Source organism: Callospermophilus lateralis, unplaced genomic scaffold, assembly GCF_048772815.1.
Source record: "Callospermophilus lateralis isolate mCalLat2 unplaced genomic scaffold, mCalLat2.hap1 Scaffold_63, whole genome shotgun sequence".
Taxonomy (NCBI): Eukaryota; Metazoa; Chordata; class Mammalia; order Rodentia; family Sciuridae; genus Callospermophilus; species Callospermophilus lateralis.
Genome location: NW_027514713.1, coordinates 10,651,995 through 10,666,508, shown reverse-complemented (window position 1 = coordinate 10,666,508; position 14,514 = coordinate 10,651,995). Strand labels below are relative to the sequence as shown.

The 14,514-nt window shown below is 40.9% G+C and overlaps 1 pseudogene; it reads left to right on the top strand.

Moving 5' to 3' along the window:
* LOC143389692 (KAT8 regulatory NSL complex subunit 3-like) overlaps nt 1-14,514 on the top strand; it is a 45,305-nt pseudogene that overhangs the window by 3,705 nt on the left and 27,086 nt on the right.

Sequence of the window (14,514 nt, the reverse complement as noted above, 5' to 3'; positions counted from 1 at the left end):
TAGGAGGTAGACAGAGGTTGGCAGAAGAAATCTCAGTTGATTATGAAAGGTATGAAGTCATTGGAGAATTTTAAGCTAGGGATCCAATTTGTATTTTTAGAGGATCACTTTGGATTTTTAAAAAGTAGATTATAGTATAAGAGTGGGGTTAAGAATACCAGCAATGAGGCCTCTGCAGTAGCTTGAGATGAGCTAGACATCATGATAGTCTGGAAAGGGATGGGAACAGTATAAAGGAAAAGGTTCAAATAGGATCCCTCTTAGATCTTTGGCTTGAGTAGCTGGATGGTACCATGAATTGGGGACACCTAGGGAATATAGGTTTGAGATGCCAAAATCAAGAGTATTCTTGTAGGCACCAATGTCCACAAGTTTTCACTCAGTTTCTGATCTGATAATCAATCAGCTCTTATTCCCACTACCAAATCTACTGCACAGTTATTCACTTCATTTAATAATGATGTGATTATTCCAGTCATTGGAAATGGGTGCAGTGAGATCATCGAGGTCAAAAATTTAATATGGTGTTGAGGAGATAGCTAGTAGACCCAATTGATTTGCATGGTATTTCAGGCAACAAAGATTGTACAGTGTACCTAAGGTGTTGGGGAAGGATCGCCATGGTACTAAAATTCTATTAGCATAATTTTAAAATGTGAAAGATCCTTCAATGATCCATTTATATTCATTTTAGTGGTAGGCACTGCACAAAATGAGTTAGATAGAAGCTTTCTGCATAACAGGTGATTCTAGATAATCACAGACTTTTACAATCATATAGTTAAGTACAAGTTGATTTATTAGTGAATCATTTAAAACTCTAGACCAGTGCTATTCAACAGAACTCTGCAGTTATAGAAATGCTGTAATCTTGTGTGGTCTGATCTGGTGGCCAGTCTGCTGAGCATTAGAAATGTGTCTTGTGTGATTAGGAACTGGATTTTAAATTTATTGACACTATTTAATTTCAATTTATTTATGTAGTCGCCTGTGAATTATAGCTTCTGTATTTGTAATAATAATTACCTTTATGTAATTAATTATTTGCTTACGGAATATATCTTTCTTTATAAAAGCTACTGGTCACTTTTTAAACTTTTAGCTGGTTTTATATTCCTTCAGCACATACCACAGAGAGGGAAGAGATCTAGAAAAATGTGAGAAAGATGACTTAGGATCAAAAATTTTTGTGGCTATAATGTGCTTATGCAATGTAAATTAGACTATGTTGAAGAGACATTTTTTGGTAACCAGGTGATTGTTAACCATGGTGTTGTTTGCAGTATTTGTAGACTTGTATCATTTCCTCACCTGTTTACATAGAATCAGATGTCCCAATAGATGTGAAAATGGTCACATCGTCTCCCATGCAACTCTATGACAACCAGAAAGTGTGCTGCATGATGAATGAGTGTGAAGGACACATCATCTTTGACAGGCCTGAAGCAGATGCCCCTCCTCCACCAGAGCACTGGGAGGAGCACGTCAATAGTAGGCCACTTCTCAGAGGAATGGGTTAATGTCACTATCCTATAATAATTTTTTTCATCCTCTTTAACGAGACATTTATTGTAGCTACATAAATGGGAATTTTCTCCTAACTCTGTCTCATTACTGTCAGCTTGCTGTGCTCTGAGCTCATTGAGAGTAGGGCCTGCTTCTCTGCCATCTCAGCCTCCCTATGGCATTGCCTGGCATACAGTAGGCATATAGGCAGAGTGTTTTTTCAGGGCTCAACATAATCCATGGAGGATTGCTTGAGCCCAGGAGTTTGACTCTAACCTGGGCAAAATGGTTCATATTGCTGAGACTTGCCTCTAATTTGTGATTCTCCTGAATTGCTGAGATTACAGGTGTGCACTACTGTGCCTAGCTAAGAATCCTCTCTTTAAAAAAGTTAGTGGAATAAAAAAAATTAATTTAATTTGATGGGTGTGGCTAGTTCTGTAGCTTTCATTACAATATAGGACTCACCCAGACTACCGAAAATTAAATGTACATTTGTATGATTTTACATTTTTGTGGTCTATAGCTAGTAGAGTGCAAATGTTTTAGAATCACATGAAAATCCAAGAGATATTTTGAGAGGCTTTAAAAATAGATTTAAAACTGGGTGTGGTGGCATGTCTGTAATATGAGCTACTAGGGAGGCTGAGACAGGAGGTCTACATGTTTGAGATCAGCATTGTGCTAATTAGACTCTGTCCTAAAATTTAAAAAGAAAGTGTTGAGAGTACAAGTCAGTACTAGAATATGTCCCAGCAGGCATGAGCTCTCAGGTATAATCCCCACTATTCTCGAACAAACAAATATACAAACAAAGATTTGCAATCTCTGGTTTTGAGAGATACTTACATTCATTTTCCTGGATTTGCTGGCTAGTTTTGTTTCCCTGCCCTGCCTCCAACAGAATCAGCATTCCTCCATTTTTCTGTTTGTTTAGCAAACATTTCCCTTTTATATAACAACTTTATTGAGGTTTATTTACACATCCTGTAATTTACCAGTTTATGTGTACTGCCAGTGCTTTTTAGTGTAAATTCAGAGTTATTCCCCCAACACCCTAGTGTATTTGATGAAATATTTCATCACCTCAATAAGAAACTCTATTCCTATTATCAGTCAATCACCATTTCTCCTGACTTCACTCATCCCTGGAAGCCACCAGTGCACTATTTGACATAGATTTGCCTCTTTCGGACTTGAGTGTATGGGATTGTGAGTTGCATGTTCTCCATGGTGGGTGGTTTGCTTGTGCTTGGTGGAATGTTTCCAAGGGTCATGCTTATTAGGCCGTGTTACATCACTCCTTTCTTTTGATTGACATTCCATTGATTAGATAATCTATATTTTATTTGTCCACTGATCACTGATGGACATTTAGGTTGTTTCTGCTTTGGCTGTTATGAAAATGATGCTGTGAACATTTGTGTACAATTGTGTGTATGTGTGTGTGTATGTGTGTGTTTTGCTGGGGATTGAAACCAGGCCTTGGGCATGCTAGCCAAGGGATCTACTGAGCTACCTCAGCAGGCCCTGTGTACAAGTTTTTGTGTGAATGTATGTGTAAAGTACCTAGGAATGGAATTGCTGGATCATATGTATATGAACTCTGCACTTAACTTCTGAGAAACTGCCAGACTATTTGACAAAGTGGCTGCTTAGCACTTCACTTTTGATGAAGCTGGCTTTGAACTCATGATCCTCCTGCCTCAGCCTCCCAAGCTACTGGGATTACAGGCATGAACCACCACACCCAGATTAATACTTTACTCTATTTAAAAGAATTTTTGTAATTGTAGATGGACAGCATGGCTTTATTTATTTATTTATTTATTTTTGTTATGTTGTGCTAAGGAAAAACCTGGTGCCTCACACATGCTAGGCAAGTGCTCTGTCACTGAGCTATGGCCCCAGCCTGAATGCTTTTACTTCTTATTGTATTAATTTTCTGGAGCCTTTTTTGTTCTGGAGTTTTAACCCCCCTAAGCAGGGCCATTGTTTTTTATTTGTGACAGGTCTTCCTATGTTGCTAAGGCTGACTTTGATCTTTAGATCCTCCTGACTCACTCAGCCTCCCTAATGCTGGGAGTACAGGTGTCACCACATTGGCCTCTGTGTATCTTTGTTTCTTACTTTTTGGTACTAGGGATTGAACTCAGGGGCAGTAAAGCACTGAGTCATATCCCCAGCTCTATTTTGTATTTTATTTAGGGAGATGCTCGTCACATCACCATTGCTGTGGCTAGCTTTGAACTCATGATCCTCCTGCCTCAGCCTCTCGAGCTGCTGGGATTACAGGTGTGTTGCCACGACACCCAGCTCTGGAGTATCTATCTTATTTCAATGCAGTTGCATTTTCCCACTATGTTTTAACTTTATAATTCATGTTCCCTTTTACAGAGGTTTGAAATTTTCATATAGCTACATTTATCTTCCTTTTTTGTCTTCTAGGTTTTTTAGATGTTTTCTTATTTCATTCTTAGAAAGACCTGAATCTGAAATAGGCATATGGCTAGGTAGATTGATTACTATTTTCTACCTTGCTAGTGGTTATCTCAGCCCTATTTTTTGACTTTATTTTTTACTGATAAGAAACACTACCTTGATATAAATCTTGTTTGGGTCTAACAATCACTTATATTTAAAAAAATATTGAGTAGTTTTTTCCTAATGACAGGGAGAGTCAGTAAACAAATATTACTGAGTTGGTATTTTTGTGGGTTCTTTTTGTTTTGTTTTGGTCCTGGGAATTGAATTTGACCACTAAGCCACATCTCCAGACCTATTATTATTTTTTTATTTAGAAATATGGTGTCAAAAGTTGTTTAGTGCCTCACTGTTGCTGAGGCTGACTTTAAACTCACAATCCTCCTATCTCAGCTTCCCAAGCTGCTGGGATTACAGGTGTGCACCACTGTACCTGGCTCTGATTGGTTTTCTTCTATTGCCTTTGTTTTCATATCTTTAGGAGGCTTCCTAGTCTGAATTAGAGTACCTAATTCAGGTTGCCAGGAGTGGGTTGATGGGCAGGTTAACAGGATCCACAATTCTGTCTGGGTGCATTGATGTGGGGTTAAGAACTGTAGGGTAGATTCCTGATTGCAGTTTGCTGCTGATTTGGAGGACAGAAAAAGTTGTCAGTAAGCAGCTGGTCATGTGTATGGTGGTGTCATATACTGGGATAAGTTAACTTATATAAGATATAAGTTTACTAATTTTGTGGCATATTGGAAAAATTAAGAAGCATGAAAAAGGGAGAGAAATTACTGTAGGGTAGAATTGAGACCAGGAGAATAGTCACATATCTGTCATATTTTTGTTTTTAAAGCTAGTTTAAGTAGAATTCTTACCATAGTCTAAGGTTTTGGTATACTGAAACGCTTTGCTGTTGCAGGTTTTGTGAAATGTACAACCTATGCAATTCAAATTTCTCTATATGCTGGTACCCTATCTTCATTTGCTAGTGTATTTTAGCTATTAGATAAATAATTATCTTTGGTAGCACTAAAAGACTTCATCTTTGACTGGTGTTGACTTGTACGTGAGAATATACAAATGTTTGCTGAGATGATTCATTGCCAGGATTGGGAACAGAATCTTGTGTCAAGTTATACTCTTTCAGAAGGGGATCAAAAAAGATTACAGAATTTTCCTTAAATGTTGTGCATACATGAGGAATATCCCTAGGGTACGTCCTTAATTTCTCAGATATTCCCTTTAGGACTGACTGGACAGTGGCCAAGAACACACTATTCAACAAGATCCTCAAAGCCCTGCAGTCTGACCAACTTGACCGCTTGGCCAACGAAGGGGTAAGAAATCAAAAATCTGCCAATGTGGGCTCTTCCTAGTTCAGGCCTCTATGACTGACTGATTTCTACCTACCTCCTATCTGGTAACTATGTGGAACTCTTGTTCCTTCTTCTTGTATTTTTCAGGCTTGTAATGAGCCATTGCTGCATCATGTAGCTGTGGACAAGTGTGCAAGGCGGGTGCGGCAGGCCCTGACCAGTGAGAGTTGGCACACCAAGATGATCCAGTGGCTGCACACGACCCTGATGGAGACCTTGAGTCTGCCCATGCTGGCTGCCTACATGGATGCTTTGCAGACACTGAAAGGGAAGGTAAGGCTATGGTTGGTGTCTGCCCTGTGCTGGGGGCCACCAGTCTCTGAGATGCATTCAGACATGGGGTTGGGTAAAGTCTTTACGTGGTCAGTTTGGAGGGCATGGCTAGTAGGTATGCTAATAAAAATAGGAGACAATGTCTTGTTTTTACATTTGATCTGCTGTAATGTCTTTATGCCATCTCCATAATGAGGTGCAGGGCCTAAAATCCAGAGGACTCATGGCCTGACAGCCCCTGGCTTATGTCATTACTGGATTTTATCTTCCTGCTCCCTCTGAAGTCTAACAACCTCCATCAGACCTTGATACTTTTCATTCTCCAATCTTTAAAATCCTTTTTTTCTTTCTCTCTGAAAAGGATCTCTAACATGTAAATACCTTTTCCTTTCCCTGAGATCACTTTGACCTCTGTGGGTAGTGTGGAATTCACACAGATACTCCTTTGGAGTGTAAGCATCAGGGTATTTGTAACTCATATTTATACATCTGCAAGGTCACATCTTGTTGGACAGTAAAAGAACAGGATATGGTATAATTAATGATATATACACTATTATTGGATATGTTTTTAGAACATAATAGTAGGCTTCATTAACAAGCCACACTCACTTGAAGGCTGTACTTTAGAAGAAAATGCAGGGTTTATTTAAATTTTCTTATTTATATAAGGATACAATTTCTTTATTTTGTTTATTTGTTTTTATGGAGTCCTAAGGATTGAACCCAGGGCCTCATATGTGCAAGGCAAGTGCTATGCCACTGAGCCAAAATACCAGCCCAGAAAATATATATATATATATATATATACATTTTTTTTCTGGGCTGGTATATATTTTTTTTCAGCAAATAGTCACTACAAATTTTAGAAAATGCAGAAATACATAAGGAAAAGGTCATGCATAGTTCCACAGGAATTCTATGAACATTTGGCATGTTCATATCATCATACAGCCTTTTATATATAGTGCTATATATATTTTGTTTTATATGTAGAATTTTAGCAAAATTCTTTTGTTCCTTTCTTTCTCTGTCTCTTTCTGTCTCTCTCTGTCTCTCAGTACTAGGGATTGAACCAAACTATGCTGTATAACTGACCTGCATTTTATTTATTTATATTTTGAGACAGAGTCTCACAGCTCAGGCTGGCCTCAAGCTTATCATCCTTCACATCACTGTGATTACAGCATGGCCACCATGCCTGGTACTAATTATTTCTGGGGGTTGTATATTGTCTAGTATGTATTTGAAATTAACCCATGCTGGGCATGGTGGTACATACATGTAATCCCAGCAGCTTGGGAGGTTGAAGCAGGAGGATTGTGAGTTCAAAGCCAGCCTCAAGCAACTATTGAGGCTTCAAGCCACTTCAGTAAGACCATATAAAAATAAAAAATAAAAATTGGTGATGTGTCTCTGTCTTTATGCATCCCTGAGTTCAATAAATGGTACCAAAAAAAGAAAATAATCCTAGATATTCAGTCAGGTGGATAAATTATTTAACTGCTCCCTAACATATACATTTAGATTGTTTATGTATTTTGAATGCTATTAACAGATAACATGTCACTGGGTATATATTATTTTTGATATAATTTCTTGTTTTGGAACCAGGAATTGAACCAAGGGACACTTAACCACTGAGCCACATCAGGCTTTTTTAAATTTTTGAGACAGGTTCTCCTCGCTCAGTTGCTTAGGGCCTCACTCATTTGCTGAGGCTGGTTTGAACTTGCAATCCTCCTGCCTCTACCTCTCAAGGTGCTGGGAATACAGGTGTGTTCCACCACACCTGGATTGATAATAATAATAATTTCTTTTAGAAGGTTCTCTAGTGAAATTGTTTAGTACAGGGATGGGGATAAACTTAGGATCCAGATGCATTTTACCAGATTGATTTCAAAAGGAGCATACACACTGTCCTTGCATGCTGGGAGCTTATTTTTCACACAGCCACTTATTTGTACCTTTGCTACACACAGAATCATCTCAAACTTTGTCTTTCTAGATTCCCAACCTTGATTGACCGCATGCTTATGTTGCCCAACACAAAGACTGGGGCCAAAGGAACTCAGGCCTTGTCACTGCTGCTGAAAAGGCCCTGGGACCCTATTGCAGGGTGCTTCCTCATGACAAGCCAGTGATTTGAGGGGCTCAGGTTTAAGTGTGGCAAGTGAGATGTTCTGACTCGTAGCCTGTAGCCCTGGCCGGAGGAAGGTGTAACCTTTTCCCTTAACCACTTGTTTATTAGTGCCTAACATCATTCTGTAAGCAATGGGTCATGGGTTGGGTGAGCAGCCAAAAAAGCCACTCCTGATCGTTGCGGGTAAACCTCTCACTCACCAGGTGGGATTTTCTCTTTGCAGATGAAACTACCTGGCTCTCCTCTGATTCTTATCACCTCCTCAGGCCCCTCTAACTCTGCATCTCCCACCTCATGCTGCCACCGCTTCTGGAAATCTCAGCTGTGCTGCTTAGGCAAGGTTTGTTGGGGGCAAGAGGATGTCTCCACGTGGGAATAAGATCTAGGAGGATGGAAGAGAAGAAACACAGGAAGGTGTAATAATGGATGAACTTGAAATGTAGAGCATCCCGTGACTCTTAATTGGTGTTCAGATACCACTTGCTGCAAGGTTGAGGGACTCAGAGTAGGTTAAGTTGAATGGAGAGATTTGAACCTAGCACTTTGGCATGGCACCCTTCCTTCCTTTAGGTCATCCCTGTTGCCACCTATCTGCCAAAAAATGGCAGTGGAGTGGGCCTTCTGCAGTGCCTTGAGCATATGATTGGGGCAGTTAGAAGCAAAGTTTTGGAGGTGAGAATGACCCTGTCTCGGGCGACCCTGGCACACCCCAGGTGACCCTGGTACACCCAATGTGATGGGGTGTTTATACCTGTCTGAAGCCTCCTTCTGAGTGTCTTCTTTCCCTTCCTGTGAAGATTCACCACCATTTCCCACACAAACCCATCATTTTGATTGGCTGGAACATGGGAGCTTTGGTGGCCTGTCAGGTAAGTGGTTTCTGTCTTATTAGGAGGTGTCTTGGGGGCAGTACTGGTTGCTAATAATGGCCATCAAGGCCTTGACTTATGTTTCAAGCCCAGTGCTAGATGCTTACCTAATGATTGCATTTTAAACTGTAGAAAACAAACTTTAGTGGTTTTTTTTTTTTTTTTTACTTTATTTTGGAAATTTTTCAGCAGGACCCAAAGTAGAGAGAAGCTAGTAAGTACAACACAGGGTCCCTTTCCAAACTTTACCTGTAACCAACTCATGGTAGGCTTGCTTCATCTTTCCCCTTCCTGCTTCCTTTCTCACTCAGGTTAATTTGAAGGAAATCCCAATATTTTATCTTTTATTTATGTACATCAATCAGCATTTCAAAAAACAACAACAACAAAAAAACAACTCCTGAATTACATTTTCCCACATGTAAGTACCATTTAATTTGCCCAACTGAAAAAATAAATCTCATAGGCACAAATCAATACTCTGGAATTTCATGTCGTGTTCATATTCTGTCCCTTTTTAAGATATTGAGGAGTTTTTCCTTTGTCTTACATTGTATATCCACTAGTTTGTTTAAGTGCCCCTGACATGTCCAGAGCCCCAGTGCTGTCCAATCTTGTGGAGTAGATACCCAGAGCCCAGAGAGGAAGACCACATCCACCTGACTCCTGCTCCCAGGGAAGTGAAATCAGCAGCTGTTCCACAAAATCTGGGATGTTTGGAGCAGAGAGATCCTATTCTACTTAGGGTAGAAAGGCAATGCATTTACCATTTTATGAACTCTTGGTGGAGATAAGTGATGATGTCTCGGCCTAGCAGGTGGACAAGTAAGAAACCTCCCATCCTGTGCCATCTGAGGACCTGACTTCCCTTCATGGTAGCTTGCATGGGAGAGCACACCTTGTGTTAGGAAAGAAGAAGGGGAGGAGGGAATGGCTGGTGAGTCTGCCAATCCCCTGGACACTGGGTAGGCTGAGGCATACTGAAGTCACCTTCCTGCAGACAGACTGTGCCATTGTCCAAAGCTGTCAATCATGGAATATATCACTGCTGTTGTCTGCCTTGGGTTTCCTCTGTTCACTGTGTATGACCCCCAAGGGGTAAGAGTAAGGTGAAACTGGTGGCAGAGGTCATTGAGAGTGGGGGCAGGGGCATCAGGAACACATCCTCATACATGCTGGGTCAGTTATGCATGATTGTGAACTGGCCAGATCTAACCCTATACCCCTTATAATATGTGGATGATCCCCTTTTGGATATGAAGACTCCAGTCCTCATTGTTCTTGGTCAGAATTCCCTGAAGTGTCACCCTGAGGCCATGGAGGACTTCTGGGAGAAGATCTGTGCAGAAAAGAGCTTGGTGATTATTGGGGGAGCTGATGATGATCTCATATGGTTAAGGTCCCCTTGGGGTTGTCAGAGTGTTGGAGGAATGCTGTATGGTGCTGCTGTAACTGTAGGCTAATCTGATTAATCAGCTAACAGTAAGCAGTTATTTTTTAGTTAATTTTATACCTATAAAAAATGTCGCAAAATTGGGTACAAGAAAAATCCATATACCTCTAACCTGGATTTTTCAAATATTGGCATATTGTATAAATGAAGGATAATTCTCAAAGTCAGGAAATGAACATCACTATGGTGGCATTAGATTCAGATTTCATCAGTTGTCTCCCAAATGTCCATTTCTGGCCCTGGAATCAATCCAGGATTCCATGTGGCTATGGTTGCCATGTTTCCTCAGTCTCCCCATCCCTACCCCATGAGCCAAGAGGTAATCTACCACTGAGCTATACCTTTGCCCTTTTTGGTCTTTATTTAGTTTATTTGATTTTTGGTAGTGGGTATTTAACCCAGGCACACATTATCACTGAGCCACATCTCCAGCCCCCCACCCCTTTTAAAAGTTTTTTTGACATGGTCTCACTGAATTGCTTAGTGCTTTGCTAAGTTGTTGAGGCTCACATTTAACTTTACATCCCCCTGCCTCAGCCTCCCAAGCTAATGGAATTAAAGGTGGGTGCCATCACACCTGATTGTTTTTTATTTTGAGACAAGGACTCTCTAAGTTACCTAGACTGGACTCAAACTTGTTGCCTCAGCCTCCTTAATTGCTGGGATTACCAGTGTACACCACCATACTATGATGTTGACACTTTCAAAAATGACTGGCCATTTATTTTGTAGACTGCCCCCAGATTAGTTTTTTTTTTGACATTTTCTTCATGGTTATATTGAAGACATGTGTTTTTGGCAGAAATGCTTCTTGACTTTTCTCATTGATTCCCATAACAGAATTCCTGTTGGTTTGTTTTATCACCCCTGATAATCCCTTGCTCATGTGGTTAAGGTGTCTTCTTCAGTGTTCTCCACAATGAAATCACTGATTTCCCCTTTGTAATAGGGAGAAGGATCCTTGAGACACTGTAAAAATTATGCTTTTGACAATGTACTTTCACTGGAGTTTGCATTTTTAAATGCCCTGTTGAGGATGAATGAATGTAGATATTATTTGTATGAAAACTTTTTTAATGTATTTTGGAGTACAAACACAGCTAAAATTTGGAATGAGATGGCTGTTCTTTTCTTATGATACTGGAGTATAGACAGCTTTAGTTATGGTGTCATGGAATATATTGAAAATGAGGGTGTGGCTTTTATTGACATTGTTTTTCTTAGTAATTCAGATATTCTCATCTACATGAGAAAGACATGATTTGCTGTAGGGAGTAGAGGGAGTTAGGCCTACTGTTCCTCAGTGTTACCTTTTGGAATTCTTAAACATTTGCCTCATTTTTTTCTATTTTTTTTATTTTGCAGTACTGGATTGATCCCAGGGATGCTCCACAACTTAGCTTTATCTTCAGCACTTTTAATTTTTGATCTTGATGCAGGGTATCACTATTTGCTGAGCTAGATTTTAGACTTTCAATCTTAAGGCTCTGTCTCCTCAGTAGTTGGGATTACAGGAGTTGCTGCATACCTGGCTGCATGGTGCTGAGAGTGTTGGACAGATAACACTAATAATGTCTTCTTTGCTTAGAAATTTGGGCACTCACTGTCTTCATCTGAATGTGGGGACCTGGTTTTCTCTTTATCAGGATTCCCAATCAGAAGCCAGGGGTTTTAAGGCTAGCTTTCAAGTGGGGAATCCAGTCAACTATGGTCATTTTCTCTTTTCCCGTAGAACTAGCCTAGGACCCCCTTTCATCTGCTAAACTATCAACCTCAGAATTGGATGCTGGGCCAAGTGACATCTCAGTGAGTCCTAGCAGTACAGATGAACTTCACCTGTTCTGACTGAGGTGTGGTATTTGTGGAGGGGATGAAGCAGGCACCATGCTTAGTTTTCCACATGGATTGTTTTGTTCAATCCCATGACTACCTGAATGAGGTATTATGATTCTCCCTTTTTGCAATGTGAAAACAGGCTCAAGAAAGGTTGCATCACTTGCCCAAGGGCTAATAAATGCTGTTTTATTGGTGCAGAGAATGACAGATGAAAAATCCATTCTTATTTTTATAGGATGCTATGGAATATTTTATAAACATTTTCTTCATTCTGTCTCTTAGAATAAGCAAGGCAAAGAAGAAATCAGAAGGGTTTTCTCAAAGGATGGTGGACAGATGTATTCAGGTGAACACTTGTCTCATATTTCTCTCAGCAAGGCCCTCTTCTATTGTCATCGAGGTTCAGTCTTGTTGGCAGCAGCTTGATGAATGGTGTGGGAGTATCCAAGGGGGCTTCTGATACGCCTAAATCATAAGCAAAGGAGAGTGGTGACCTGAAATGAGGGTGAACCAGTAAGAGAGAGGGTCTGTGGGAGAAGGGTGGAGGGTCTGTACAGAGGCACCTGCTGCAGGTCTTCTCTGTTGTGGCTGTTTGGAAGGCTGGGTTTTGTTGCAGGCACTGTGAGATGGGGAGCAGCATGAGCACACCTGAAACAGAAGCAATGGAGGAGTCACATTAGCTTCACACTGTCTGGTGGTTCCTGTTGTCAGGTGGAGGACCCATCTGCCTGGCTTCTTTTTGTACTAGGATGAGATTGTGGACTTCCTGATGGGAGTGCTTACTTACTGTAAGGGTCTCATGGGCTGTGAGCCTTGGCATCAGGATGCTGAGAAGAAGAAGCCTCATGATGTGGCCTGCAGAGACTTGGCATTTGAAGTCCTTGAGTGGGGCAGTCAATCTGCTTCCTCAGCTGCCATGCTGCCCTCCTCACCCTTGCACTCAGAGGTAGAGTGGGTGGGGAGGGAGCACTCTTGCTGGTTGTGAGGGCCTCACAGTGTGCTCTCCAACCTTCTGGGGATGCCTGTGAGTTCCTCTGAGGAGGCTCTAGGGGCTCCTGCTGACTGTGGTCAAACCCAGGCAGACTTGACTCTTCTCTTGGCCTTCTCACTCCTGAGGATCTTTCCAGAGTGTCCAGTAGCCATACCTCCCATTCCATGACCGTCATGGCAACAATGACCTCTGCTCAGAAGTCAAGCGCAGGTGCTCCCAGATGCCCAAAAAAGATGTGCAGTGGAAAGAATCTATGCTGATCCACAAACCAGCCCAGGGTATAGGCTCAGGGACCAGTGGCCTCTCTCGGGTTCTTTCTACTGCAGGTGGTTTCGCATGGCAGTTAGAAAGCACTGGGTTTGCAGCTTTGTCCAGGAGGATATGAGAGGCTCCTTTCCCATATTCCTGTCCAGGCATAATTAGGTTGCAATGAGTGGCTGTTGTGCCTGCAGCTTCCAGGAAGCAAATGGGGAGGCAGATTTGGGGAGGACACAAGCAAGGAATCAACCAAAGGCAGTGGGCACAGCACACAAAGGAGCAGCAGAGCAAGAGCCACAATGAAAGATCCAATAGGAGAGAAGGAGTAAAACATCAGGTGAAACAACCACAAAAGTGCCCTTGAGTTAAATCCCCAGCACTCCACCAAAAAAGAATTTGTAGTCTTTTCCTTTAATACTTGCAGTGTATAATCTGAAAAGTCAGCTGCTCTTGAGGTTCCGTAATATGTGGTAAATTCTTGTTTCTGTCTTTCAGATAATCTTGGTTTTTAATTTCTGACTATAGTGTGTCTCAGTATGGAGCCCATCTATCCTAATTAAGGAGGAGGCAGAGTGGGACATTAGAAATAGGATTAACTTTCAAGTTTTTCCTACTTAATATTTTGTTGAGTTTCTTGCATGTGTAGGTTAATCTCTTTCATTAAAATAAGAAACTTTGAACTTTTACAATTTTAAAAATATTTCCTTTGTCATGATTTGGGTCTTAGATGCCCACCAATAATTCGTTGAAGGCTTCATCTCCAAGCAGCAATGTTCAGAGGGGAGAAATATTGGGTGGGGGGGATTGAATCATGAGAGCATTTACCTCATGAATAGATTAATTTATGGATGGATTCAAAACTTAATGGGCTATCCAGAGGCCATGGAGACTTTGGAGGTGGAAACTTATTGGAGAATGGTTCCTGTGGGTGTGTTCACAAAGAGGATGTTTTTTCCTTGATTCCATCCTCTTTCTGCTACCTGGCCCCACGACATGAGCATTCTCCTCTGACATATGCTCCTGAACTTTGATGTTCTGCCTCATGACAGATCCCAAAAGGGTGAAATCAAGTGACTATGGACTGGAACCTTTGAAATTTGTGGTCCAAAATAAACCTTTCCTCCTTTAAAATTGTTTATCTCAGATATTTTACAGCAGCAGAAAGATGACTAATACACCTTTTGTCTATCTCTACTCCTGGCATTTCCACTACATGTATACTGGTGGACTCAGTGATAACTCATAAGTCTCTGAGGCTTTGTTCCTTTTTTCTTTCTATTCGTTAGACTACATAATCTCTATTCTAATATCTTCCAGTACATTAACCCTTTCTTCTG